This window comes from Aristolochia californica, unplaced genomic scaffold (assembly GCF_029961685.1).
Source record: "Aristolochia californica isolate CCGP_79_NKW_82.1479 unplaced genomic scaffold, dmAriCali1.0.hap1 SCAF_398, whole genome shotgun sequence".
NCBI lineage: Eukaryota > Viridiplantae > Streptophyta > Magnoliopsida > Piperales > Aristolochiaceae > Aristolochia > Aristolochia californica.
The window spans coordinates 1-10000 of NW_027182101.1; the positions used below are offsets into that span (position 1 = coordinate 1).

The window sequence follows — 10000 nt, forward strand, 5'->3', positions numbered from 1 at the left end:
CATCCGTGTAAGAATGGGGAATTCCTCTTCCAACTCGTCCCGGAATGGGCGTTATGGCAAAGAAGAAGAAGAAAACTACTGAAGGAATTTGTCCAATAGTAACAAATGGTGCCTCCACAGGTTGACATCCGATCCAACCTAGTAGTAAGCGATCCGCCAAAAGCAACCAAAATATTCCTTGGTGAATCGGGCGAAAACTTGAACTACGCACATACATACTTTTAAAAAAAGGTAAAGCAAACAGAGATATAGAAACTGGTGCTATTGCGGCTACACCTCCCGATTTGTCAGGTATACTGCGAAGAATGGCATAGATCGGTAGGAAATACCATTCCGGCACAATATGAGGCGGGGTGGGCATCGGATTAGCAGGTATATAATTGTCGGGATGCCCCGAAACATTAGGAGCATAAAAAATCCAAATTGAAAAAAAGATAGCAGAAGCTACCCGACCTACTAGATCCTTTACATAAAAATAAGGGTAAGGAGCAATTTTATCCATCTCTGAATGTACACCCAATGGATTATTTGATCCATATTGATGCAATGCGGCCAGATGAAGAAGACTGGCGCCTACTAAAATAAAGGGGAGTAAATGATGGAGACTAAAAAAACGATTTAAGGTGGCATTGTCCACGGAGAAACCACCCCAAAGCCAAGTCACTATGGTATCTCCTACTACAGGTATGGCGCTAGCTAAGCTTGTAATTACTGTAGCTCCCCAAAAGCTCATCTGACCCCAAGGTGGTACGTATCCAGTAAAAGCTGTCACAATCATTAATAGGAAGATTACAACTCCGAGACACCGAACTAATTCCCTAGGACTGCTATAACTCGAATGATATAGACCACGAAAAAGATGAAGGTGAACCACAATGAGAAACATACTTGCCCCATTAGCATGCATATAACGGAGCAACCAGCCCCCTTCAACATCTCTCATAATGTGTTCTACGCTGTTGAAAGCTAGATCCACATGAGGTGTGTGATGCATAGCTAAAAAAACGCCAGTCACTATCTGAATGACTAAACAAATACCAGCTAACGGACCGAACCCCCACCAATAACTAAGATTGCTCGGGGTTGGATAATCTATCAAATGCTGGTTAAGTGTGGAGGATATAGGTTGTTTAAGAAGAGAGAATCGTTGCTTCCTTGGGGTTGGATAATCTATCAAATGCTGGTTAAGTGTGGAGGATATAGGTTTCTTTTGATTTGGATTTTTAAGAAGAGAGAATCGTAGGTTCCTTATAGTCATTTCTCTTTCCTATCGTGACAACTCCTGTCCCCCCCCTTGTTGCCTTGATTGAATTTGGCTTCGCAGCGCCCTTAAAAAAGAGAAAATTCAATTTAGAAATGAATTATCATTTAGAAATTCATCCCATTTCATTTGAGCGAGAGGAAGGAAGAAGCAACTCCGGGTTGGTGTGGTGCAACCCTCGCGTTAGCGCAGCCGTTTGATTGCTGGGCTACGGATTTGTCGGTTGGTTGATTCTTTAATTTACCTCTTGAGAAAAAAAGGCCCTAGGGTCCCGACCAAAAAATGAATAGGAAGCGGGGCGAGGGTCTTTCATTAAGGGGGGAAAAAGGGGTGGGGCTTTGTTCTGGGGGGGCCGCCTTGCGCTGCTTTGGAAAGGAGAGAATTTCAGAAAGTCCGTCTTATTGGACGAGAGAGAGTTAATATGGGGCGTTGGTTCTACCAACGAAACGAAGAACTTATTGGTCTTTATCATTCGGAAGGCTCAGTCCCACACTCTGACTTCAATGGTGGGAACAACCTCCGCACTCCGGCGCTCCAATGAACAACAGTTCTCCGCCTTACTCTATTTAGAATAGTGGTCGATCCAGCTGAAGTGAGCGCTCAAAGCGAGACTCAGCAAACTGAACTACTACTGCGCGCTAGCGCGCGCAGTAGTTTTTCAGCTTCGCTTTGAGCAAGCGCGAAAGCCAGCGAGCGAAGCGCTCAAAGCGAAGCGAGCCAGAAAGCGCACACTTCGCACACGCCCGCGTAAGCTAGCGCACAAGCCCTAAGGCTTGTGCGCTAGCCTTCTTGCTTGGGGGCAAAATATGGCCTTGGGGCAGCAAGTGCCCCCATTACGTAGGCTTTGAGCGAGCGCATCCGCGCTCCGCTCACTGGAGTGACATTCATAACTTTATGTTATGTTCACGCGGTGATATTCTATCTTTCCAAGAGTACGACCCTGTACGTAGTCTATGTCTGTGGAGGCAGGTGCGGTAGATAGGTCCGATTCCCGTCCCGTTAGCATCTCCGATCCGAGATAAGGGATTACTCCGTTAGGTCTTTTCGGTCCGGAGCCGGCCGGGACCTACTTACCTTGCTTGTGGACCAGCTGCAGAGCTAACCTTTGTTCTATTGGTTTGGGCTACCAAGACGATTTCTTTATGCCCATCAAAGGACCTCGAGATGCTAATCCACGAAAAACGATACGAGAAATGCGAAAGAACTTATATACGGAACGAGGGCGACCAGTGGAAATACATCGGTTTCTTACTCGTGCAAAGGAACTCTTTCTTGGCAACTTGGACAACTTATAACGATGTTTGTCCCGCATATCACTAGGAAGATCGGGATCTTTACAAAAGGCTTTATAAAGCTTTCGTCTCAATTCATATTTAGCCGCGAGCAATCGTAGTTTGTGATCTCGTATATTTTGCTTCTCCGACATCTTACTGATAATCCCCCTAATCTTTTTGCAAAAAGCCGCTCCACGGTGGTAAAGTCTCATCTTGTGTGTTGGCCGAAGTGACAATAGTAACATTGAACCCTCGAATATGCTCGAAGATCTCGAAATGATCTTCAAGTTCCGGGGATAATTCGCAAAACTGAGTTTCCATCGAGAATTGAATGGGGTTTTCCCGTATTTCGACCGGCGAATCTAACAGAGACATTACTGTCGAGATTCTTACCGAAAAATTAGACATTCCATGCCCTCGGAGAGTGCTTTGTCGTGCTAGGTCACTGACATATCCTTTTTTGTCTTTATCGGACCCCAAGAATTGATTGGAGCGAAATGACTTTCCTATCGAACCCCTTTGTGTCTGTATGAATCTCTGACCGCGCGGAATCTCCATAGCCAATTTTCCATTTTGTATTCTTTTTTCAGAGGGTACCTTTGGTACTACTCTTATTTCACACGATCCAGGAACTTCCATAACGTTGGCGTGATTCGGTTTGAGCAACGGATCCTGACGTGATACATCTTCGTAATGAAAATTGAGTGGAAACATGAGTTGGCTTTTCTTTACCGGTTGAGATAGAATGAGCACTGTGAACTATCTGCTTCAAAAAGATAGTGGATCGAACTAATCCTTGACTGCAACGAAACATATCGGACTTGCGTTGCGGAAGGAACGGCTAATCATCTATGCAATTTTTTGAGAATGACATTCTAATTAGGGTTGGTGTGGCCCCTCCCACTCATCCGGCATGGGAGAATAACATCTTTTGAAGACTAATTCTTTCGCATCAATAAAACTGCCCTTCCATATAGATCGTCGTGGCATGAACTAATTTCTGCGTTTCCCCACTCCCACTACTGCCCGAAATCCTGCTTTGGTGGGCTTCCCCCAAGGTGACACCGAAGGTCTACCTCCTTTCGTGCGCCCCTCACCTCCTCCATGAGGATGATCCACTGGATTCATTGCAACACCACGAACAATGGGGCGTCTGCCTAACCACCGGCTTTGTCCTGCTTTTCTAAGCTTACGTGCACCATGGTTGGGATTGGAAACTATACCAATAGTAGCTCGGCATCGGGAATCAATGAGTTTTTCAACACCCGAAGGTAGCCGCACAAGACATTGTGGTGCTGGTTCCTTCATTATTTTAGCAAAAGTTCCTGCGGCTCGAGCCAGCTTTGCGCCTTGACCTGGATTACATTCAATATCATGTACCCATGTTCCTATACGTATATCGGCTAATGGTATGCAATTTCCTACTTGAGAATTTAGATCAAGTATATCGTATCTATAAGCAGGGGGGCGTGGCCAAGAAGCAGCCAGCTGACTGCCCCCTTCAACCCGGCCTTTATTCGCTGTGCGAACAAGGTCTTGGAACCGAAGGTATGTATGGGCATTCTGGGCAGGTCGCAAGAAGCCGCTGGTCGAAGGTTTGGACCAATCGCAATTCATCACCATCTTGCCCGCTTCCAATTGATGACTGGCTAATATATAAGTGTTGACCTAAGCCCCTGTGCTGGGGCTCGGCTCCCGAACCGTACGTGAGCTGCCTCGTACGGCTCTTCCTAAGAACTTGAAGCCAGCAATCAAACTCAAGCGCGTTAGCGCAACGCGCGCGCAGCGCGGGTTGGTGTGGCAAATAGGGCCGTTGCTTCTTCCCTCTCTATAAATTATATATAAGACAAGACAAAAAAGACTTTTGAAAAAAGCCTTCGCCCTCCTATTCAACGGGGCTATTAGAGAAGCTGCTTCGTTCCTCTCCTGATAGTCGAGTAGCTTTGCTTCCTTTCCTTCTTTGCTCAGTCAAGCTTCCTTGTTCCTTAGTGTAGTCTCGGTCCATAGTTTAAGACTGCGTTCCTGAGCCTAGTCTATATCCACAGCTGACGTGACTCCGTACCGACGCCTTTCCCTTTGTAGACGGCTAAGTGACTCTGTAACCGACGCTTTTCCCCTTTGTAGAACAGCTAAGCTAAGCCAGTTCCTTAGTTTCACTTACCTTCAACCAACTAAGCTATTTCATAAGCAACATCTCACTTTATTCGACACAGTTCTTCCATAACCTTAGCCTCGGCTCGGCTAAGTGACTTCGTAACCTTAACGTACTTTTCTTTCGTACTTTCTCAGGTCTAACCTTCGCCGGGCTTTCGGCCCTTCGCCTATAGGCTAGGCTTGGCTTCGCTATCGCTCATGACTTGGTATAGGGATCTCTCCGTGTAGTCGTCGGCCTTCCCACCTTCATGCCTCTGTAGTCGTAGTCTTGTAGTCGGCATTCCCAGAATGCCTATTCTATTTATATATATAGTGGTCGCCCTTTCGAATGCCTCCTTCCTGACTTTTCTGAGAAGCCCTTTACAACTATAAAATAAAGGACAGGGGGCTGTTCACCTTTTGAAACTTAGCTACTTAAGTACTACTCAATACTAAAGTCAAGGCGAACGGCATTCTGTTGTACAGCTACTTAATAGTACTACTACTGTCGTAGTACTTAAGTACCAAGGAAACCGTTAGGTTGACTTTGTTTGAATAAACGCCGCCTATTAGTTATTAGTTAGTTTACATTACAAAGTCAACCAAGCCTAACCAAACCGTCATGGTCACGACATGTTTGTTGATATTGATTGAGGAGTTTGATGGAGTTTAGCTTACTTCATCCATAAACCTAGAAAGTCACCGTCACTGGTACTTTGACTCTACTCGTAGGTATCGGTGGGGCTTGCGTAATGTAGTTGTAGTAGAGGCTGCATTGAAGTAGCGCCTTGATTTTAAGATCTACTGAAGTACCAAAGGCGAAAGGGGCTCCCAGGCCGGGACGTCTGGCAGAAGAATGCTTGGCCTCCTGCGCAGGAAGCGACACCCGAAGGGAGTGAGCGGAGCGCGGATGCGCTCGCTGCAGCAGCGAGCGCACAAGCCCGCGGGCACTTGCAGCCCACGGCCAGCAGTGCCCCCTATGGCCGTGGGCTGCAAGTGCCCGCGGGCTGCAGAGGTCGTTGGCTGCAAGTGCCCGCGGGCTTGTGCGCTTTATGGCCGCGATTGTAGGCTTGAGGCTTTCTACCTGATAGCAAGAGTAGCCAAAGGAAAGGGCCCCTTTACACAATAGGGTGCTTTCTACCTTTAAGCAATAGTGGCACCCGCGCTTCGCTCGCTGGCGTGAGCGCTGGCTGTGCGAAGCCGACCACTACATAAGCCGCTGGCGGAGAAAGCTCTTCGAGCTTCCCTTCATTCGTTGCAAAGCCAAGGTCCCAGGTCTCCGAGTCTGCCCGCGCTTTATCGAAGAATCCATCACCCATTGGAAGACGGCCTGGCAGGCCTTCCCTTTCCGCCTGAGCTTCATGGGCGTTGCCCCGTTCCTCAATCAGATGTTTGGATGTGAGCTATACTCCGCGAGGAGCCACACGGGCGTATGGCCTTGCCTTGCCATTTGACCTCTCTTCCCGTGTGACTAGGAATGCTCAGTGACAACCTCTCAATTGTCACTGCCTGGCCTCTCTTGCTACCACGGTAGCACCTAGTGTGGTCAGCACCAATCGTGTTCGGGCAACGAAGCTTACACTCATTCACATTGGTTCATCCTGCTATGCCCCGGGCCTTTTGCTCTTCTAACGTCAAAGGTGGCCGGCCATTCGTCAAGGCCCAGGAATCCGCTGGACATCTCAGCGGCGGGATTGGATACCCGCATCCGATCGAAGTTCCATTTGACTGCCCCCTAACATAATAAAAGGAGAGCTCTTTCTAGGTGGGTCGCTTCGCGAAAGACATTGCTTAGGACCAACGGGTCACACGACAGGTGCACGATCGACTTTGCACGCTCCATCCTTCGGCCCTTCGCCTATCGGCTTGGCAGGCAAGCTACCGAAGCGACTAGCTTCTACCGGAAGCAAAGCTTTGTAGAGGCTTATAGAGGCATGAAGGTAGGAAGGCCGACCACTACATAAAGCGTAAGCAAGCACTTGGCTTGGGAGCAAGCTACCTTGATCAGCCTTCGGCTTCGATTCGTTATGCTCAGCAGCTCCAACAAGCCCTAAAGTTTCTTGCCGCCTCAAACTCTGCCAAGAAAGCGCTGCTTGACGTTTGATCCTATGTGCCCAGAGAACGCAATGCGTTCTCCACTTTCGGACCTCGAAAAGAGAGAACGTGTTTTTTCCTTTGAGTTTCTCTCTCATTCGCGGAGCGAAGAAAGCGGGCTTTGCCCCAGCTACCGCTACCCTTGGGAAACAAAAAGAGCTACCGAAGGAAAGGGATGCAGTCCCTCCCTTGGCCTTTGGAGAGGAGAGGGCAGAGAAGAAAACGTCCAAAGCGCAAGTTTTTTTGCTTCCTGCGCTGGCTTGGCTCTTCGGAGGCATGAAGGTAGGAAGGCCGACCACTACATAAGCCGCCATCAGTCCAGGAGAGAAGCAAGCTACCTTTCTTTGATCCACTTTCCCGGGCAGGGAAGAGAACGAAAATAGGCCGCAGATGGTGGCCGTGGTAGGTTCGAGGATCTGACGCGGCGGAGCGAACTCTTCTATCGTGTTGCATTTCCTCTGTCGGCGTTGCAGCACCCCCTCGATCCATCGTACTGGAGCGATCCGAGAAGAACGATTAGGGTCATATTCGATCCTTTCTACAATGCCCATAGACGAAGTGCTTCGTTTCAGATCAATTCTTCGCAGCAATCGCTTCGATCCACCCCCTCGGTGAAAAACCGTAATACGCCCTGAGGAATTCCTCCCAGCGGACTTCCCTGTACTCAAAGTAAATTGTCTAAGTGCTCTCCCCTTTAGGCTTTGTATCATTGTGTATCTCGTAATCATTCGATTCCGTCCGAATTAGATTCGCTCCTCCTACTCCTCCTTCTCCTCCAAGATCGTCGTTGGTCCTTCTTTCACACATCCTATGCGGGCCTCCGCTGGATTCCTCCTTATCAATGAATGAAGGGGGGAGTATTTAGAGCTTTCTATATGAAGATTCAAAAAGGAAAAGGAAAGAAAGAGAAAATGAAATGTAAATTCATGTTTCTAAATAGAATGAATTTCTTCAATTTAGAAATGTAATTCATTTATGAAAGAAAGAATGAAATGCAAATGAATGAATCAATGATAATGAATTGAAGAAATTCTAATGAAAGAAAGAAGACTATTTGGACATCCTTGTAAATGAATGTTGAATTTCTTGAGCTTAGAAAAGAATTCAATGTAATTCATTGTCATTTCATTCTTTCTTTCATTTTCTCTTACTGAATAATCTGATTATTCTGAATGAGGAAGAGCTCTTAATGTGGTATCACTTTACCGCCATCTGAAATGCGCGAAACTTCGATTGGTGGAAGCCAGTCCATGAAGATTCTCCCTTTTCTTACGTGCAATTCCCCTCTTTCGGTAAGCATCCAGTATCTCAGCAAATAAACATTTCTCTAAGCTTATCCTGTAGCTTATACGTCGTTTGAAAGCTGCTCCAAGGATCCAACGAATAGCTAAGGTTTGTTGACGATCCCTGGCTACAATCCCAGGGACATCATAAATAGTACCTGCGACTCCTACTTTTTCCACTTCGCATATGGGCTTTATATTCTCTACGGCGTCAACCATAAGTTTGATTACATCGCGTTCAGTTCGAGCTGGGCGATGAAAAGTTTGATAAACAATAGCACGAACTCTCGTTTTTTTACCATCGATCATGCGAAAGTTGACCAACTTCTTGATCAATTGTTTTTGCTCACCATCCAAGCCCCCCATATAGCTGAGAATTTCCGAGCAATTGGAAGCCGCTTTCGATGACGAGGCCGAGAAATTGATATTACGCGATCGTGACTGTCCATCTTTATCAGCCAACTCCCCTCTTTCCTTCCATAACTGATCATAGTACGAATGGATGACTGACCCCCGTCTTGGGCTGCAGTAAGTAGATCGAGAGGTCGTTCCGCCCCTCGACGAACCGAGAGTCCGGCCTTCTTCAGTCCGGGACTGTCAATAACAACTCCATCAGCAAAAGAAAAAATCTAATTTGTTATTTAAATTCTTTTCTTATTATTATATAATTTAAATTAATATTAATATTTATTGATTCCAGCCTTGCAAACCGAATTCATGACTCAACTCAAGGCTTTCGGCCCTCCTACACCTTTCTTTCAGTAGCTTGAAGGGCAACTATAGAAGCGAAGCTCTCAGTGTTTGTTCATAACAAAAAAGTGGAAGGGCCACTATTTTGCTATTAGTGGGCTTGTTTGTTCAACTACTATTGATATTGAATTGAATGATATACTGAAGGTCGCCCTACTGAAGTACCAAAGGTGCGCGGAGCGAACTCGCACCACTTTCTGCGTGTTGCTTTAGAGACTACGACGAGTTCAGTCGTTAAGCGTCACGAGTCTAAGAGCAGCTCAGTCAAGCTTCCTTGTTCCTTAGCCTAGTCTATATCCACAGCTCCGCTTCCTCGTCCCTTAGTCTCGCTATGCTCAACGTGCCTATCTTACCCCGTTCGTAGAACGAAGGAAGCTACGGTCGGGAAGCATCCTTGGCGGGAGGAAAGCTCTTCAATGGTCTAATTGTCGGTATATAATTCTAGTTTCGAGGACGGGCCCTCGAGTGAGTGCTTTCCCGCGATAGATAAATAGATAGAGTGGGTTTACCTTGCTTTTCTAATATAAGATTGGGTTGGTCCAATCCTGTCCTGCTCCTTACAAAAGAAAGGAAAATGCCAAAGAGAGCCTTCAACACTCTACTAAGCTCTGTCTATTGAAAGAATCTCCTAAAAAGTCCTTCCTTGCGTTGTCACTTTAGTAACCCGCCCTGCTCTTCGACTTGACGTAGCGCCCAGCCGTACCACCTAGCTCGACAGCAGATGATGCAGATGGAAAGTCACTGGTGGACCAACCACTTCAGTCGTGGAGAATGAATAACCGGATGGCCCGAAAGGCTTATCCGGGGTGGTTGAAATCAAAAGATGAACTTTCAGTAACGGGAGAGGGTCGAACGGGCTAAACCAATCCATCATGAATTGTCTTTTCGAGTCGTCAAGTGATGAAAGAACTTTTTCCCAAGGAATAAAGAAAAGCCATAGCTATTGGAGGACCTCGCAAGCCTCTCTTTCTGGAATCAATCATTCCCGTACGTCTCGTCCCTTTCGCGGATGGATTACTTGGATTCCAGGTCAAGCTTCGAGGGCTTCCAACTCCTCTGATTGTGTAACGGCTGTAGACAGTTTCGCGAGGAAGGTAACGATGGCGGGTGGCCAGGTAGAGGTAACAAGGTACGGTGAAGTAGAGTTGGTCCATCAACTAAAGCTCGTTGTTCGTTCGATCAAGTAAGAACCGAGGCCACACCAA

General features: G+C 46.9%; 1 pseudogene; it reads right to left on the reverse strand.

Annotated features, from left to right (window-relative positions):
• Nucleotides 1-4191: 4191 nt before the first annotated feature.
• Nucleotides 4192-7490, reverse strand: LOC137961833 (large ribosomal subunit protein uL2mz, N-terminal part-like; annotated as a pseudogene).
• Between the last annotated feature and the right edge of the window lie 2510 nt (nucleotides 7491-10000).